Raw genomic sequence first — 16,587 nt, 5'->3', positions numbered from 1 at the left:
CAATTTCTTTTAGTTCATGCATATGGGATCATTTGGATTTTCTATATTTTTGATGATTCATATGTGTTTGTATATTGTTCATTTATCTAAATTTCAAATTATTTGCATGGAGTAGTTTATAAACCTGCTTTTAAAATCTGATAACTTCTCATTCATATACAACTATAGCCCCTTTATATCCTTTATGTTGTTTATTTGTAAAATTTACCCCTCTTGGTCATTTAGCCAATATGTCCATATTTTCAAGGAATCAATTTTTTGCCTTTTCTATTTTTGTTTTCTTTTTAAATTAATGTTTATAACCCTCCCCAGTACTTGTGGGTTTAATCTGCTGTTTTATAAAAATTTTAATTAATAATCAAGTCACACATCTTAATTTTTTGCTTTAACATAAACATTAAGGGATATAAAAGGTTTTCAAAGTATTACTTTAACTTTATGTCTCATGAATTTTGTTAATAGTACCTATTTAACAGTTGAAGTTCTCTATTCCTAGGTGCCTCTAGGTTGTGTCAAGTTGACAATAAATCTAACCAGAACAACAGATTATTTAACAACAGTTAAATAGTACCTATGAGTTCATTTAAGTCTCATCACTTATAAAAGGAGTTATTTTTTGATCCTAAGACTATTTAGGCTTGAATATGTATATATTTGCTTTTATAATGAATTTGTTTGTATTCTGCAAGATATAATTGGTTCTTTAAAATTTGTTGAACTTGCTTCACACTCTAGAATATGATAAATTTGCACATACTTTTTGTCTCATTCAAAATAACGTCTTCTTTGTAGCTGAGAACAGTGCTCTGTGCATGTGTTTAAGACTGAGTTACCCAACATGCCCATCATTCTTGTTTTATGTATCGTACTAAAAGCCATACACAAAAATGTTCTACATAATGTGAAATCACATAGATCTAATTGCACTTCTGTTAATTTGCCTTTCACGTCTCAAGGCATGCAACTCAGTAGCATGAATTCAACAGCACTATAATTACCTAAACAATAGTAACTTTAAAGAAAATGCAGAGTCTCCTTATATATATAGTATATAACTATTGATTTTAAGATTTATTTTGTTTACATTATTATATTAAGGAAACTTTTTGCTTATTGAATATTGAAGCTTATTTTCACTTTCAGCTCTTTTATTTCTCTCATAAACAACACATAGGTATATTTTATCTGATTGTGTAATGCACTAATTTAGTTTGACATTTTGCTTTTGAAGAAAACAGGAAAATACAGTTGTATTGGTTTTACTGGCTAAGATATGTATTCTTTTTTCTACGGCTTTACTTTGTGGTATCTGTTTTACTTTCCCACAGTTCTTTTAGAACTTTACTTTCTTGATTTCTTGAGAATTTAAATTTTTTCTTTCTTGTTAAGTTTCTCCTCTACAAGTGTGAAGATGATAAGTGAGGATCTTCTATCACCCAGAACCAAGAAAAAGAAGTGTAGTTTCCCTAAATCACTACTGGAAAGTTTTCCCATTTGATTTTTTTTGTCTTTAGGGGAAGGATATGAGCTTTAACTTGCTAGTCTGCACAGGGACAGGGCTAAGACCATCACTTTCCCATAGAATGAATGCCATTTGCCTTTAATTGGCCTTTCTTTCTTTCTTTCTTTCTTTCTTTCTTTCTTTCTTTCTTTCTTTCTTTCTTTCTTTCTTTCTTTCTTTCTTTCCTTCCTTCCTTCCTTCCTTCCTTCCTTCCTTCCTTCCTTCCTTCTTTCTTTCTTTCTTTCTTTCTTTCTTTCTTTCTTTCTTTCTTTCTATCTATCTATCTATCTATCTATCTATCTATCTATCTATCTATCATCTTTCTATCTATCATCTATTTATCTATCTATCTATCATCTATCTACCTACCTTTCTATCTACCTTTCTATTTATCTATCATTTATTTGTCATCTATCATTTAGTAGCATATGTCATCTGTCTGTCTAGCTACTTACATATTTATCATCTATCTATAACCTAAAAATTTAAAATACAAATGAGAGGTTTTTTTCTAAACATACAGTCATTCATCTTGCTAGTGGTGGAAGATCAGGTACGGTTTGATGCAATCATTTTCTTATGCCATTTTGACAGGTTTATGAAGGTCTGGAGTAAAGGGGGAGGTGTATGGAAATGAAATTGGATTTGTGTATCTCTTGAGTGGAGACATTTGCAGAACTTGATTCTTAGATGATATCCTTTAGGGATCAAGGAAACAAAAGGGTTTAATCCTAACACCCTATTTTCTGTCCACTATGTATATTGCTCTCATACTTTATTTAACCCTTAATAACACTCCATTCAATCATTATTATTATTCCCATTTTATAGATAACATAGTGAGACTAGATTTTGAACTTATTAAATTCTAAATTGGGACTCACCTCTTGCATATTTAAAGTCTCACAGTCCATGTTCTTTCTCTGGAATAATGCTGCCTTTTTCCAGACAGACTGTTTTTTTTTTTTTTTCTGAGTTTGTCTGAACAATCATGGTAAGTCTTTCATTGGCAATTTTCATAGCAAACAGTGCAGTTATTTACCCAGCCTTGGTTATAACTTTGCTAATTGCTAGTGCTCATTCTGTTAGTAAACATGGTATTTATGGATTCCAGAAAGAGCCCAGATTGTGGGAAAACTTAAACAGTGATCACATAAACAAATGCTTCCAAAGTAAACCTTTGTTTGGGCTCAGAGTGAGGCAGATTTTACTTTTAATTATCATTTTTGCTTTTTGACCAAATATCTTACATTTAAAACTCATTAGACCCCTGACAGTAATTAAGCCTTCCACAAAAATCTCTTCCTGTTGGTTTACATAGTGAATCTCATAGACTATGTGTAGTGTATCTGTTTATGGAAGAATCCTGGAGCCTATGCCTATAGTGGTTGAAAGTCACCATGTCAGTTCTCACAGTTGACTCATGAGATAAGCTAACTTATGGGGCTCTATTACCATGGAACTTACCACAGACAAGGGAGAGATAATAGCCTCTTTTCTTGTTGTTCCATGTTCCTAGGTCCTCAGCTAACTATGACTACAGGAGATTTAAGGGAGTGCCAATATCTGGGTAGCCCAGAGAACAAGCCATTAAGCTGGCACAAGGATGAGTTTTCATTGGTGCTTGTTTGAGTTTGTTATGTCTTGGCTAGTGGAACAAAGGCATTTCTCCTTAAAACCCAGATTAGAAGCAACATACCCGGGTCAACACAATACATGAACACATGGGGATGAGTTAAGAGTTTGATGAATGATAATTTCAGGGTCAGTGATCACTGACCTTGGGTAAGTTGGGTAAGTTTTCCATTTTGAAGTGTCACAGGAGATCAAGGAGACCAATGTGGCATGATAAAGTGAAGAGAGGCAATGACTCATGGTTTCCATTATATACAGCCATGTGCATTTGCAGTGTCTCCTAAGATGTGCTAATATCAGAGATTAGAAAAGGTTTGAAATCATTCTTTAGGAAAATCTGCCTCCAAATACTATTCAGAGAAGACAGTATATTAGCATGCTGCCTCAGTGGACATTCCTAGCTCTGCTATTAATGAAATGGGTGTGTTTACATAATCTGGGCATTCAGGAAAAAAAAAACTTTGCAAGTAAGTATAATTTTCTCAGAGGAGTTGAAATTGAACAGAACCCAACTGCACATCTGGGTCTGGTGCTACTTCAACCTCAGATGCAAAAATAACGATGAATTCCAAGTGGTCACAAAGCTCAAATGCTCACCCCTGACATGTTTTTCCGACTGGAGTAGAGAGCCTAACAATTGTTTTTCTGAAGTAGAAATTACAATCAGCTGGTGGTAGTTCTGCTAGTTTTAAGACTTTCTACTGATCAGACAAACAATATTTTATTGCCAACTGAATACACATGAAAAGAAAAGCTCCCCAACAACTTCCCATGCTTAAAAGCCAAATGGAAGTCTACATCAAACTTGGGTGTGCCCCAGTGTCTTTTAATGTGAGGCCACGATCACACATTAATGTCTCCTCATTGATGTTTCTGACCAATTAGGATTAATACAAAGAAATGGTTATGTGAGACGGCATGAAACACTTTTAAACTTTAGTCACCTTTTTCTGGTCTTCATTTGAAGGATGCTTTCAGAATCGCTGTCAGATACAGGATAGAAGTAGTTAATCCACCCACCATTTCCTTGTTTTGACATTGTGGGGTATTTTGCTAGTGCTTTATATGCATGAGAGGGAATAAGTAAGAAGTCTATTTTAATGTTGTAATTTGAACATGCATATTTGATGCATTGTTGCCAATTTCTCTCCTGTGTAATCCTGTTCCCAGTGCACCTGAGATTTCAGTGTTTCTTTTCTGAGAAGCTCCTTGGAGACGAGGGATTTGGTTTATCCACGTGAGGGAGTTTATCTATGATTTATCCACAGTTATGTGTAGTAATTGAGTATAGACAACACAAAGAAGTACATGGTTAAGCATGACTTACATTAGCAAATTTCTGAAGCACAAACAATTCCTTCCCTTCTACAGGATACTGCCATGATTCAGAGTTGACCTGTCCACTTGTACCTGGGGCTGGGTCATGTTGTCCTTTTGATGGTGGTGATGAGGGGGTCACAGTGCACAACAAATAGACAGAAAGATTTCAGGCTTTACTCTAGCCTAAGAACTTAGCTACTAACCATGACATTACTAGTCATAACATTTTCTTTAGCTGAACAAAAGATTCTAGAAGCAAACCCTTGCGTAAGTGATAACACAATGTCCTCAATCTTAGTCAAAATATATTTTTAGTCCAGTTGTTATGGTGTCACAGTAATGGCAACACATTCCCTTAGTGTCATTTTGTAGCCAAGCAACTTGGAGAGGAGCTGAGGCTCCCAAAGTGTCTTGTACTTATATCTAATCAGTCACATTGCTTGGTGTAGGGTGCATGGGCTAGGATATACACAAATCTAGATAGAATCAAGGACAAAATTATCTTTGCTGATACCTCCAGGGTGTTTCAGCATTACAGCCCTCCATAGAAATATGGCAAAGGCAGCCTGAATGTTGCTAATTTTATTTAATGACCCGAATAGGGTCATGCTTGACTCTGGGCTATTTGTCACACATTAAAGAAAGTTGTGAGTCAGCTTTACATGATCCAGGCTACAGCCAAAGAACAAGAGAAGAGGCACAAGCCTTGTTCAGAAGTAAGAAAACTAGTTTGAGCACAACTTCTGGTGGACAATACATAGTGACAAGAGATTATTTTCTCAACAGGTAACCAAGTCTTCTTTCAATTGTATTACTATATATGCACTGTGCCAGGGAGCTTTGTTGGAGAAGGTCCCCTAGAAAGAAGACTTCTTACTATTAATCTCCGGCTAGATCAGCTACCTGCACAGGAGCTGATACCTCCATGCTTCTAGACCAAGTGGTGGGAGTGCACATTCTACATCCCTAAGCAGGATCTACAAGACTGTCTTTGTTTGTCTTCATGCTAATGAGCACATCCTAATTACTATCTTAGTAGCATTTCTTATATGGGTAGTTATGCTAATGATCACAACCTACTTATCATTTTAGTAGCAGTTCTCACATGGACACTTTCCCCCCCTTTTTGTCAACGTGACACAGATAGACTCATTTGAGAGAAGGGAACTCCAATTTAGAAAATGCCCCATCAGATTGGCCTATAGGCAAGCCTGTGGGGGCATTTTATTCATTAATCATTGATACAGGGTAGGGGCAGACCTCTGTAAGCAATGCCATCCTGAGCCAGGTGGTCCTTGATGGTATAAGGAAGCAGGCTGAGGAAGCCTCTGAGAGCAAGCCAGTGGGCAGCATTCTTCCATGGCTTCTGCTTTAGTTCCTGCCTCCAGGTTCCTGCCCTGACTTCCCTCTATTACTTATAGAGTCCATCTATAATCTGAAATAAACCATCTCCTTACAGTCCTGGTGTTTTATCACAGCAATAGAAATCTAGATACGACAACTGGTAAAACTCATTTAAGTTATCTCTAAATTCAGTTTCACAAACAACTAGCAGTTCTAACAAAACCATTTCTCTTTGACATGCTTATTCCTGAGTCCTGAGTCCCAGGAGTTATGTTATTCTTGAAGTGAAAGTGTCCACAGAGAACTCATTTGTGGCTTCTCATTTTACAGATAAGGAAACACGACCAGAAATATGAAATGGTGAGTTAGCAGGGGGGAAATAATCGAGATCCCATGAAACTGCATAATTCAATGCTCTTTCAAATTATAGCATTGAACTTGCTCAGTGTGGGAGGAGTTTACCTTCCTTTAAGGGATCTTAGGTGCAATGGCAACAAGATCCCAGAGGGATGCAGATGCTGCGAGGCAGATACTGCCCCTGCACCATTCACTCCTGACAAGCAGCTCCTGGCCCAGTGCCTACTTGGTACCAGACACAAAGAATGTATTTGGTAAATAAATATTTCCTTTCTAATAGATAGTAGGCATTTTTAGAAATAGGTCTGGTGACATTTGTCATAAAGGGATCATGTAGGCCAGACACAGGAAATAATGTATCATTCATATGCCGATGTCTCTATAATTGACATGGGATATGGAGAAAGAGGTCAGAAACTTGCTTAGGAATGGGGTTGGGGAAGAGTCCTGACCTTGCTCTGATACAGACAGGAGAGTGCTGAATAGCCTTGGTCCTATTAGCCTTAATGAAGACCCCCTTGCTGGATGTGATTCTAGAGATTTTTAAAATCTCTTACCTAATTTCTAAATTGATGTTTCCCTAAAATTTGTTCATTATCCAGATTTTTAAATCCATCTACATTAAAAGCATTGGTTCTCACCAGCAGGTCTTTTCAAGCTGTCCATTCTCTTCTACCAGTGAAGACAGGAAAGTCATTGTTAAGACAAGTTCTGATCCTTTAGCTGCTTTGGGCAGAAATGAGGTCAATAACCATGGGAAACAGACATCACTGATCACTGGTTTAAGGGAAGTCATTTGGAGAAGAGAGTATGTGGTTGGACCTGAATAACATTGGATAGCAGTGGTTTAATTGGGCTTGGTTGTAGTTGATCAGATTCTCTCACTGCCCTTTTCTTATGTTATTATTATGACCGTTAGTGTAAGAAAGGAAATCAAGGTTTGTGAACTCCCATGTCACATGCTCAAAGTCAAACATCTTGGAGGAACTCGAACCCTGTTTTAATAACTTTAAGACCCCTTTTCTTCCCATTTTATAAGGACACAGGGTCCCAGGCAGGTGACGGATGTTTCTTTGTCTTGGCTTTCCTATTGATGCTGGTGTAATCTGTTTGCTGAGCAGGCCAAAAGCTGGGTTCCAGCAGCCAACCACTCCCTTTCAATGGCCCAAAGAACTGCTGACTCAAAGGAAGGAAAACATTTGTCTAAGTTCTGCCTTTCAGTCTTCTGTAATTTAGTTCTCCTGCTTTTCAAATCTACACCATTTTGTTCTCAGTTTAAAGAAACAGTACAGGTTGAAGTCCCAGTTAACCTCAGCAGGAAACGCTGTAACTATGGTGGAGTATATATTCCTGACAAAATGAGAATGACCTCACATGTTATTAGAACTTGCTGGAACAGGACAGGGTACAAGATTTTGACACTCAAATTGATACCATCCAGTTTTTTCAGACTGGAAAAACAGGAAGAAGTAATGGTTTTAAGGCTAGTATAACTATTTTACCCTGCAGGCTATTTTCAATTGCATACTGTGTTCCTTGCACACTCTCACTTTATGTTTAATTCATGTATACAACATTTATGTGTACACTTCTGTGCATAAATGCATGTATAAATGGCATATACATATATATTCTGTTGTCCTTACAAAGTCTCACTTAAGCCCAAATTAGGCTTCAGGTAGAATGGGCTATATAATTGCATCTTTGGATTAAATTCACAAATTATAAAAATTCCAGTGAGTCTAGACAAATCACAAATAAAATCTAGTTCTAAGTGTAGAGTGTGTGGAATTTCCCATTATCTTGACATTTAGCCAGGCCTGTGGAGAAAATACATAGTTTTCCTTTTGTGGCACTTGAAGAGAAATATTGTCTCTTGGCAAAAACAAGACATCACTTTGTAGCATGGTTTAGATCTGATTCTGATATGTTAACGGAACCTTTGGGGGCATAAATTAGTGGGTATAGTTGAGCCTCTATAATAAGGTCTGAACCACATTAGGCAGACGGGGGTATAAGACCAAAACAAGAGATTCTTACTCAGTAGCCATTTATGGGCTACTTACTGACGAGCAGACAGGAGTCTAAAAGTTCTACTCCTTGCTGCTAGACTTATTCCCACAAATTTTCTCTAATTAACCACAGAAGTCTGAATTAACAGACAGGATGGTGCCTATTGACCTTAGCTAGATGTGTCACAGTGTGCCTAGAAACTTGGGGAGACTGAGGAAAACAATGCAGGATACTGAAGAAAAAAGATAGGAGTTTGAGTTGATGATCTTAGGGCTGGCCAGTAGAACTCTATTTATCTGGGAGTTTTCTTCAGAAACAGCATCTACAACAGTATATTCTTCCACTTCATAAATGCTAAGGAGGGAGAAAACAAGATACCCACTGGCATGCTAATATAAAGAGCTTCACTTTCTGAATCTGTGTGACTCTGACTTACAACTTTCATATCAACATAATGGGAAAATAAAGGCCAATTTGAAGACTGCTCAAATTTCTTTCTAGCAAATGTACCACATGAAGTCCTTCCAGTATTGTCTTTGGATTCTTTTTTTTTTTTTTTTTTTTTTTTTTTTTTTTTTTTGTGATATATATTTTTTATTTTACAATACCATTCAGTTCTACATATCAGCCATGGGTTCCCCTATTCTCCCCCCTCCCACGCCCTCCCCTTACCCCCAGCCCACCCTCCATTCCCACCTCCTCCAGGACAAGTCCTCCCCCGAGGACTGTGATCAACTTGGTAGACTCAGTCCAGGGAGGTCCAGTCCCTTCCTCCCAGACTAAGCCAAGTGTCCCTGCATAAGTTCCTGGTTTCAAACAGCCAACTCATGGGATGAGCACAGGACTTGGTCCCACTGCCTAGATGCCTCCCAAACTGATCAAGCCAATCAACTGTCTCACCTATTCAGAGGGCCTGATCCAGCTGGGAGCCCCTCAGCCTTTGGTTCATAGTTCATGTGTTTCCATTCATTTGGCTATTTTTTTTTCAATAATTGAGTAAAACTGAAATTTATTATATGCCACAGTCGTCCTAGGGACCTCCATGCTATATATATAGCCTCTATGGTTCTATGGGTTGTGGTCTGATTGTTCGTTTTATATCTAGAATCCACCAATGAGTGAGTACATACCATAACTGTCTTTCTGGGTTTGGGTTACCTCACTCAGGATGATTTTTTCTAGTTCCATCCATTTGCCTGCAAATTTCATGCTTTCATTGTTTTTCTCTGCTGAGTAGTACTCCATTGTGTATATGTACCACATTTTTTTCATCCATTCTTCCGTTGATGGGCATCTAGGTTGTTTCCAGGTTCTGGCTATTACAAATAGTGCTGCTATGAACATAGCTGAGCATGTATCTTTATGGTATGTATCAGCATTCTTTGGGTATATGCCCAAGAGTGGGATGGCTGGGTTTTGAGGTAGTTCGATTCCTAATTTTCTGAGAAACCGCCATACTGATTTCCACAGTGGTTGTACAAGTTTACATTCCCACCAACAGTGGAGGAGTGTTCCCTTTGCTCCACATCCTCTCCAACATTGGTTGTCATTGGTGTTTTTGATCTTAGCCATTCTAACAGGTGTAAGATGGTATCTCAGAGTCGTTTTGATTTGCATTTCTCTGATGATTAAGGATGTTGAGCATTTCTTTAAATGTCTTTCAGCCATTTTTAGTTCTTTTTTTGTGAATTCTCTGTTTAGCTCTTTAGCCCATTTTTTAATTGGACTGTTCAGTGCTTTGATGTCTAGTTTCTTGAGTTCTTTATATATTGTGGAGATCAATCCTCTGTCAGATGTGGGGTTGGTGAAGATCTTTTCCCAATCTGTTGGCTGTCTTTTTGTCTTATTGACTGTGTCTTTTGCCCTGCAAAAGCTTCTCAGTTTTGAGAGGTCCCATTTATTAATGGTTGTGCTCAGGGTCTGTGCTGTCGGTGTTTTATTTAGGAAATGGTCTCCAGTGCCAATGCGTTCAAGAGTGCTTCCTATCTTCTTTTCTATTAAGTTTAGTGTAACTGGATTTATGTTTAGGTCTTTGATCCACTTGGACTTGAGTTTTGTGCATGGTGACAGATATGGATCTATTTGTAATCTTTTACATATTGACACCCAGTTATGCCAGCACCATTTGTTGAAGATACTTTCTTTGTTCCATTGTATAGTTTTGGCTCCTTTGTCAAAAACCAGGTGTTCATATGTGCATGGATTAATGTCAGGGTCTTCAATTCGATTCCATTGGTCCGTATGTCGGTTTTTATACCAGTACCAAGCTGTTTTTATTACTATAGCTCTATAGTAGAGTTTGAGGTCCGGGATGGTGATGCCTCCAAGGGTTGCTTTATCGTATAGGATTCTTTTAGCTATCCTGGCTCTTTTGTTTTTCCATATAAAGTTGAGTATTTTTCTTTCCAAGTCTGTGAAGAATTGTGTTGGGATTTTGATGGGGATTGCATTGAATCTGTAGATTGCTTTTGGTAAGATTGCCATTTTTACTATGTTAATCCTACCTATCCATGAGCATGGGAGATCCTTCCATTTTCTGATATCTTCTTCAATTTCTTTCTTTAGAGATTTAAAGTTCTTATCAAAAAGGTCTTTCACTTGTTTAGTTAGTGTTATCCCAAGGTATTTTATATTATTTGTGGCTATTGTAAAGGGTGATGTTTCTCTGACTTCTTTCTCAGCCCTTTTATCATTTGTGTATAGGAGGGCTACTGATTTTTTTGAGTTGATCTTGTATCCTGCCACTTTACTGAAGGAGTTTATCAGCTGTAGAAGTTCCCTGGTAGAGTTTTTGGGGTCACTTATGTATACTATCATATCATCTGCAAATAGTGAAAGTTTGACTTCTTCCTTGCCAATTTGTATCCCTTTGATCTCCTTTTGTTGTCTTATTGCTCTAGCTAGAACTTCTAGTACTATATTGAATAAATATGGGGAGAGTGGACAGCCTTGTCTTGTTCCTGAATTTAGTGGTATCGCTTTGAGTTTCTCTCCATTTAATTTGATGTTTGCTGTTGGCTTGCTATAAATTGCTTTTATTATGTTTAGAAATGTTCCTTGTATTCCTATTCTTTCTAAGACCTTTATCATGAAGGGGTGTTGGATTTTGTCAAAGGCTTTTTCAGCATCTAGGGAGATGATCATGTGGTTTTTTTCTTTCAGTTTGTTTATATGGTGTATTACATTGACTGATTTCCGTATGTTGAACCATCCTTGCATCCCTGGGATGAATCCTACTTGGTCGTGATGGATGATTGTTTTGATGTATTCTTGGATTCGGTTTGCCAATATTTTGTTGAGTATTTTTGCATCAATGTTCATGAGGGAGATTGGTCTGTAGTTCTCTTTCTTTGTTGCATCTTTGTGTGGTTTGGGTATCAGGGTAATTGTAGCCTCATAAAAAGAGTTTGGTAGTGTTCCTTCTGTTTCTATTGTGTGGAACACTTTGAAGAGGATTGGTATTAGTTCTTCTTTGAAAGTCTGGTAGAATTCTGCACTGAAACCATCTGGTCCTGGACTTTTTTTAGTTGGGAGACTTTTGATGACTGTTTCTATTTCTTTAGGGGTTATTGGTCTATTTAAATGGTTTATCTGGTCTTGATTTAATTTTGGTATTTGGTATTTATCCAGAAAATTGTCCATTTCTTCCTGGTTTTCCATTTTTGTGGAGTACAGGTTTTTGAAGTATGATCTGATGATTCTCTGGATTTCCTCATTGTCTGTTGTTATGTCTCCCTTTTCATTTCTGATTTTGTGAATTTGGGTGTTCTCTCTTTGCCTTTTGGTTAATTTGGCTAGTGGTTTGTCTATCTTGTTGATTTTTTCAAAGAACCAACTCTTTGTTTCATTGATTTTTTGTATTGTCCTCTTGTTTTCTATTTCGTTGATTTCAGCCCTCAATTTGATTATTTCCTGGCGTCTATTTCTCCTGGGTGAGTTTGTTTCTTTTTGTTCTAGAGCTTTCAGTTGTGCTGTTAATTCATTGGTATGGGATTGCTCCATCTTCTTTATGTGAGCATTTAGAGCTATGAATTTTCCTCTTAGCACTGCTTTCATAGTGTCCCATAAGTTTGGGTATGTTGTACTTTCATTTTCATTGAATTCTAGGAACTCTTTAATTTCTGTCTTTATTTCTTCCTTGACCCATTGATGTTTCAGGTGGGTATTATTCAGTTTCCATGAGTTTGTGGGTTTTCTATAATTTTTGTTGTTATTGAGTTCTAACTTTAAGGCATGGTGGTCTGATAAAATACAGGAGGTTATTCCAATTCTTTTGTATCTGTTGAGATTTGTTTTGTGTCCAAGCATGTGGTCAATTTTTGAGAAGGTTCCATGGGGTGCTGAGAAGAAGGTATATTCTTTTGTGTTAGGATGGAATATTCTGTAGATATCTGTTAGGTCCATTTGAGTCATAACATCTGTTAGGTCCTTTATTTCTTTGTTAAGTTTCAGTCTGGTAGATCTATCTTTTGGTGAGAGTGGTGTGTTAAAATCTCCCACTACTAATGTGTGGGGTTTGATGTGCGTTTTAAACTTTAGTAGTGTTTCTTTTATGAATGTGGGTGCTTTTGTATTTGGAGCATAAATGTTTAGAATCGAGACTTCATCTTGGTGGATTTTTCCCGTGATGAATATGTAATGTCCATCCTGGTCTCTTTTGATTGATTTTAGTTTGAAGTCTATTTTATTAGATATTAGGATAGCTACACCAGCTTGTTTCTTAGGTCCATTTGCTTGGAAAACCTTTTCCCAGCCCTTTACTCGGAGGTAGTGTCTGTCTTTGGAGTTAAGGTGTGTTTCTTGTATGCAGCATATGGATGGGTCCTGTTTTCTAATCCATTCTGTTAGCCTGTGTCTTTTTATAGGTGAGTTGAGACCATTGATATTGATGGATATTAATGACCAGTGATTGTTAATTCCTGTTATTTTTTTGGTTGTGTTGTGTTGTCCTTCTGTGGTGTATGTTGGTGTAGGATTATCTATTGCTTGATTTTTCATGGATGTGTTTAGCTTCGTTGGGTTGGATTTTCCCTTCTAGTGCTTTCTGTAGGGCTGGGTTTGTGGACAGGTATTGATTAAATCTGGTTTTATCCTGGAATATTTTGTTTACTCCGCCTATGGTGATTAAGAGTTTTGCTGGGTATAATAGTCTGGGTTGGCATCCATGGTCTCTTAGTGTCTGCATGAGGTTTGTCCATGATCTTCTATCTTTCATAGTCTCTATTGAGTAGTCTGGTGTTATTCTGATGGGTTTGCCTTTATATGTTACTTGGTCCTTTTCCTTTGCAGCTCTTAATATTTTTTCTTTATTCTGTGTGTTTAGTGTTTTGATTATTATGTGGCGAGGGGACTTTTTTTTTGGATCCAGCCTATTCGGTGTTCTGTAAGCTTCTTGTATCTTCATAGGTATTTCTTTCTTTAGGTTAGGAAAGTTTTCTTCTATGATTTTGTTGAATATATTTTCTGTGCCTTTGAGTTGGTATTCTTCTCCTTCTTCTATCCCTATTATTCTTAGGTTTGGTCTTTTCATGGTGTCCCAAATTTCCTGGACGTTTTGTGTTAGGAATTTTTTGTCTTTATTGTTTTCTTTGACTGACGAATCTATTTTCTCTATCGTGTCTTCAGTGTCAGAGATTCTCTGTTCCATCTCTTGCAATCGGTTGGTTATGCTTGTTTCTGTAGTTCCTGTTCGTTTAGTCAGGATTTCTATTTCCAGCATTCCCTCAGCATGTGTTTTCTTTATTGTCTCAAATTCATTTTTCAGATCTTGGAATGTTTCTTTCATCTGTTTAATTGCTTTTTCTTGGCTTGATTTGATTTCTTCCCATTTTTTGTTCATTTTTTCTTCCATTTCTTTAAGGGAGTTTTTTATTTCCTCTTTAATGGAGTTTTTCATTTCCTCTTTAAGGGAAGTTTTTATTTCCTCTTTAAGGGAGTTTTTTATTTCCTCTTTAAGGAAAGTTTTTATTTCCTCTTTAAGGTAGTTTTTCAATTCCTCTTTAAGGAAAGTTTTTATTTCCTCATTGAGGGAATGTTTTATTTCTTCTTTAAGGGCCTCTATCATCTTCTTAATGTCATTTTTAGGGTTGATTTCTTCTGTTTCTTCTGTCATGGTATGTTTAGGTCTTGCAGGTGTAGAATCACTAGGTTCTGATGTTGCCATATAGGTCTTTATGTTGTTGCCTGTATTTTTGCACTGGCGTCTACTCATCTTTTCCTCTGTGAGGTGCAGGTGGTGTCTGTGTCTGAGAGTGCCTCTCTTGTTCTAATTTTTAGTCTTGGTTTAGTAGTGGTTCTTGGTTAAATTGGTGCTATTGGGCTATTTCTTCAGGGGCAGCTGATTTCGATCGGTGAATTATATACTTATGATTCTGGTGATCTGGTTTGGTGTCTGGGTAGCGCCTTCTTCTGTGTTCTCAGGTCACTTTTTGTTCATTTGTCAACTCCTCAGCTGATCTTGTTTCTTCAGACTTTAAACTGTAGGTATCTGAATCCTCTCCCAGATGGGTTTCAGCTGAGCAGGGTAGTCTCACCAACACCTCCAAGTTGTTGGGTTTCACAGGATCAGCCGCTGGGCCCTGGGTTGTCCTCAGATGGAGTGTTCAGATTCGTTCTGATTCTGACCCACGGAGATAGCTTCTTCCCCAGATGTTGGGGTTAGGGGCGTCCCTGTTCCAAGCTGCGTCTGCTTGTCTCCGTCCCTGGTCTGTTTACCTCTGCGGTCCGCCGCCGGGCCTGTATGTCCCTATCAGCTGCCGCTGGGTCTGTCTGCCTCTGGGGGCCGCCACCGGGCCTGAATGTCCCTGTCGGCCGCTGCCGCCGGGCACGTCTACCTCAGCGGGCTGCCGCTGGGCCCGTCTACCTCTACAGGCCGCCGCCACAGGCCTACCTGCGTCTGCTTGTCTCCACCGCTGGGCCTGTCTACCTCTGTGGACCGCCGCTGGGCCTGAATGCCTCTGCCGGCTGCCGCCGGGCCTGAATGTCCCTGTCGGCCGCTGCCGCCGGGCCCGTTTACCTGAGCGGGCCGCCTCTGGGCCCGTCTACCTCTGTGGGCCGCCGCCACAGGCCTACCTGCGTCTGCTTGTCTCCACCGCTGGGCCTGTCTACCTCTGTGGACCGCCGCTGGGCCTGAATGTCTCTGCCGGCTGCCTCCGGGCCTGAATGTCCCTGTCGGCCGCTGCCGCCGGGCCCGTTTACCTCAGCGGGCCGCCTCTGGGCCCGTCTACCTCTGTGGGCCGCCGCTGGGCCTGAATGTCTCTGCCGGCTGCCGCCGGGTCTGAATATCCCTGTCGGCTGCCGCCGCTGGGCCCGTCTACCTCCACGGGTCCCCGCCGCAGGCCTACCTGCGTCTGCTTGTCTCTGCCGCCGGGCCTGTCTACCTCTGTGGGCCGCCGCTGGGCCTGAATGTCTCTGCCGGCTGCCTCTGGGACTGAATATCCCTGTCGGCTGCCGCTGCTGGGCACGTCTACCTCAGTGGGCTGTTGCTGGGCCCGTCTACCTCCGCGGGCCGCCGCCGCAGGCCTACCTGCGTCTGCTTGTCTCTGCCGCCGGGCCTGTCTACCTCTGTGGGCCGCCGCTGGGCCTGAATGTCTCTGCCGGCTGCCGCCGGGCCTGAATGTCCCTGTTGGCCGCTGCCACCGGGCCCGTTTACCTCAGCGGGCCGCCGCTGGGTCCGTCTACCTCTGTGGGCCGCCGCTGGGCCTGAAAGTCTCTGCCAGCTGCCGCCGGGTCTGAATATCCCTGTCGGCTGCCGCCGCTGGGCCCGTCTACCTCCACGGGCCCCCGCCGCAGGCCTACCTGAGTCTGCTTGTCTCTGCCGCCGGGCCTGTCTACCTCTGTGGGCCGCCGCTGGGCCTGAATGTCTCTGCCGGCTGCCGCCGGGCCTGAATGTCCCTGTCGGCCGCTGCCGCCGGGCCGGTTTACCTCAGCGGGCCTCTGTGGGCCGCCGCTGGGCCTGAATGTCTCTGCCGGCTGCCGCCGGGCCTGAATGTCCCTCTGTCTTTGGATTCTTATTGAGCAACTCTGATGACCACTTTCCCTTGGCAACGACAAAAATAAACTCTGGTTCCTTCCACATTTAAAATCCACCTAAAACAATCAGGCAAAGTCTTTGCTTCTTCCAGTCTGGGTGTTCACCCCAGTGGAGGCAGAACTCACTGAAACACCCCCATTTCTTCCCTTCAAACAACACGACTGCACATTTTTCACACTGATTTGGACAAGAATCAACATATACCGTGTTGAACATTTGCACAATCAGACTGACAAGTGAATGATTCTGACAGTCTGATATATTTCTGTCCCCTCTAATGTTCTTCTTTGGGGAATATGAAATAGTCCTGATTTCTACCTTGACACAAATAGAACATCAAGAGTGCCTTGAAATGATAGTAGACAATTCATTAAATTCTCCTGCA

General features: G+C 40.1%; 1 protein-coding gene across 6 annotated transcripts in view; it reads right to left on the bottom strand.

The window, feature by feature from the left end:
* Samd12 (sterile alpha motif domain containing 12) overlaps positions 1 to 16,587 on the bottom strand; it is a 435,192-nt gene that overhangs the window by 89,133 nt on the left and 329,472 nt on the right. The window lies entirely within an intron of this gene.

Source organism: Peromyscus maniculatus, chromosome 20, assembly GCF_049852395.1.
Source record: "Peromyscus maniculatus bairdii isolate BWxNUB_F1_BW_parent chromosome 20, HU_Pman_BW_mat_3.1, whole genome shotgun sequence".
NCBI lineage: Eukaryota > Metazoa > Chordata > Mammalia > Rodentia > Cricetidae > Peromyscus > Peromyscus maniculatus.
The sequence above is the reverse complement of the archived record's forward strand: the minus strand, read 5'-3'. Positions and strand labels throughout refer to the sequence as shown.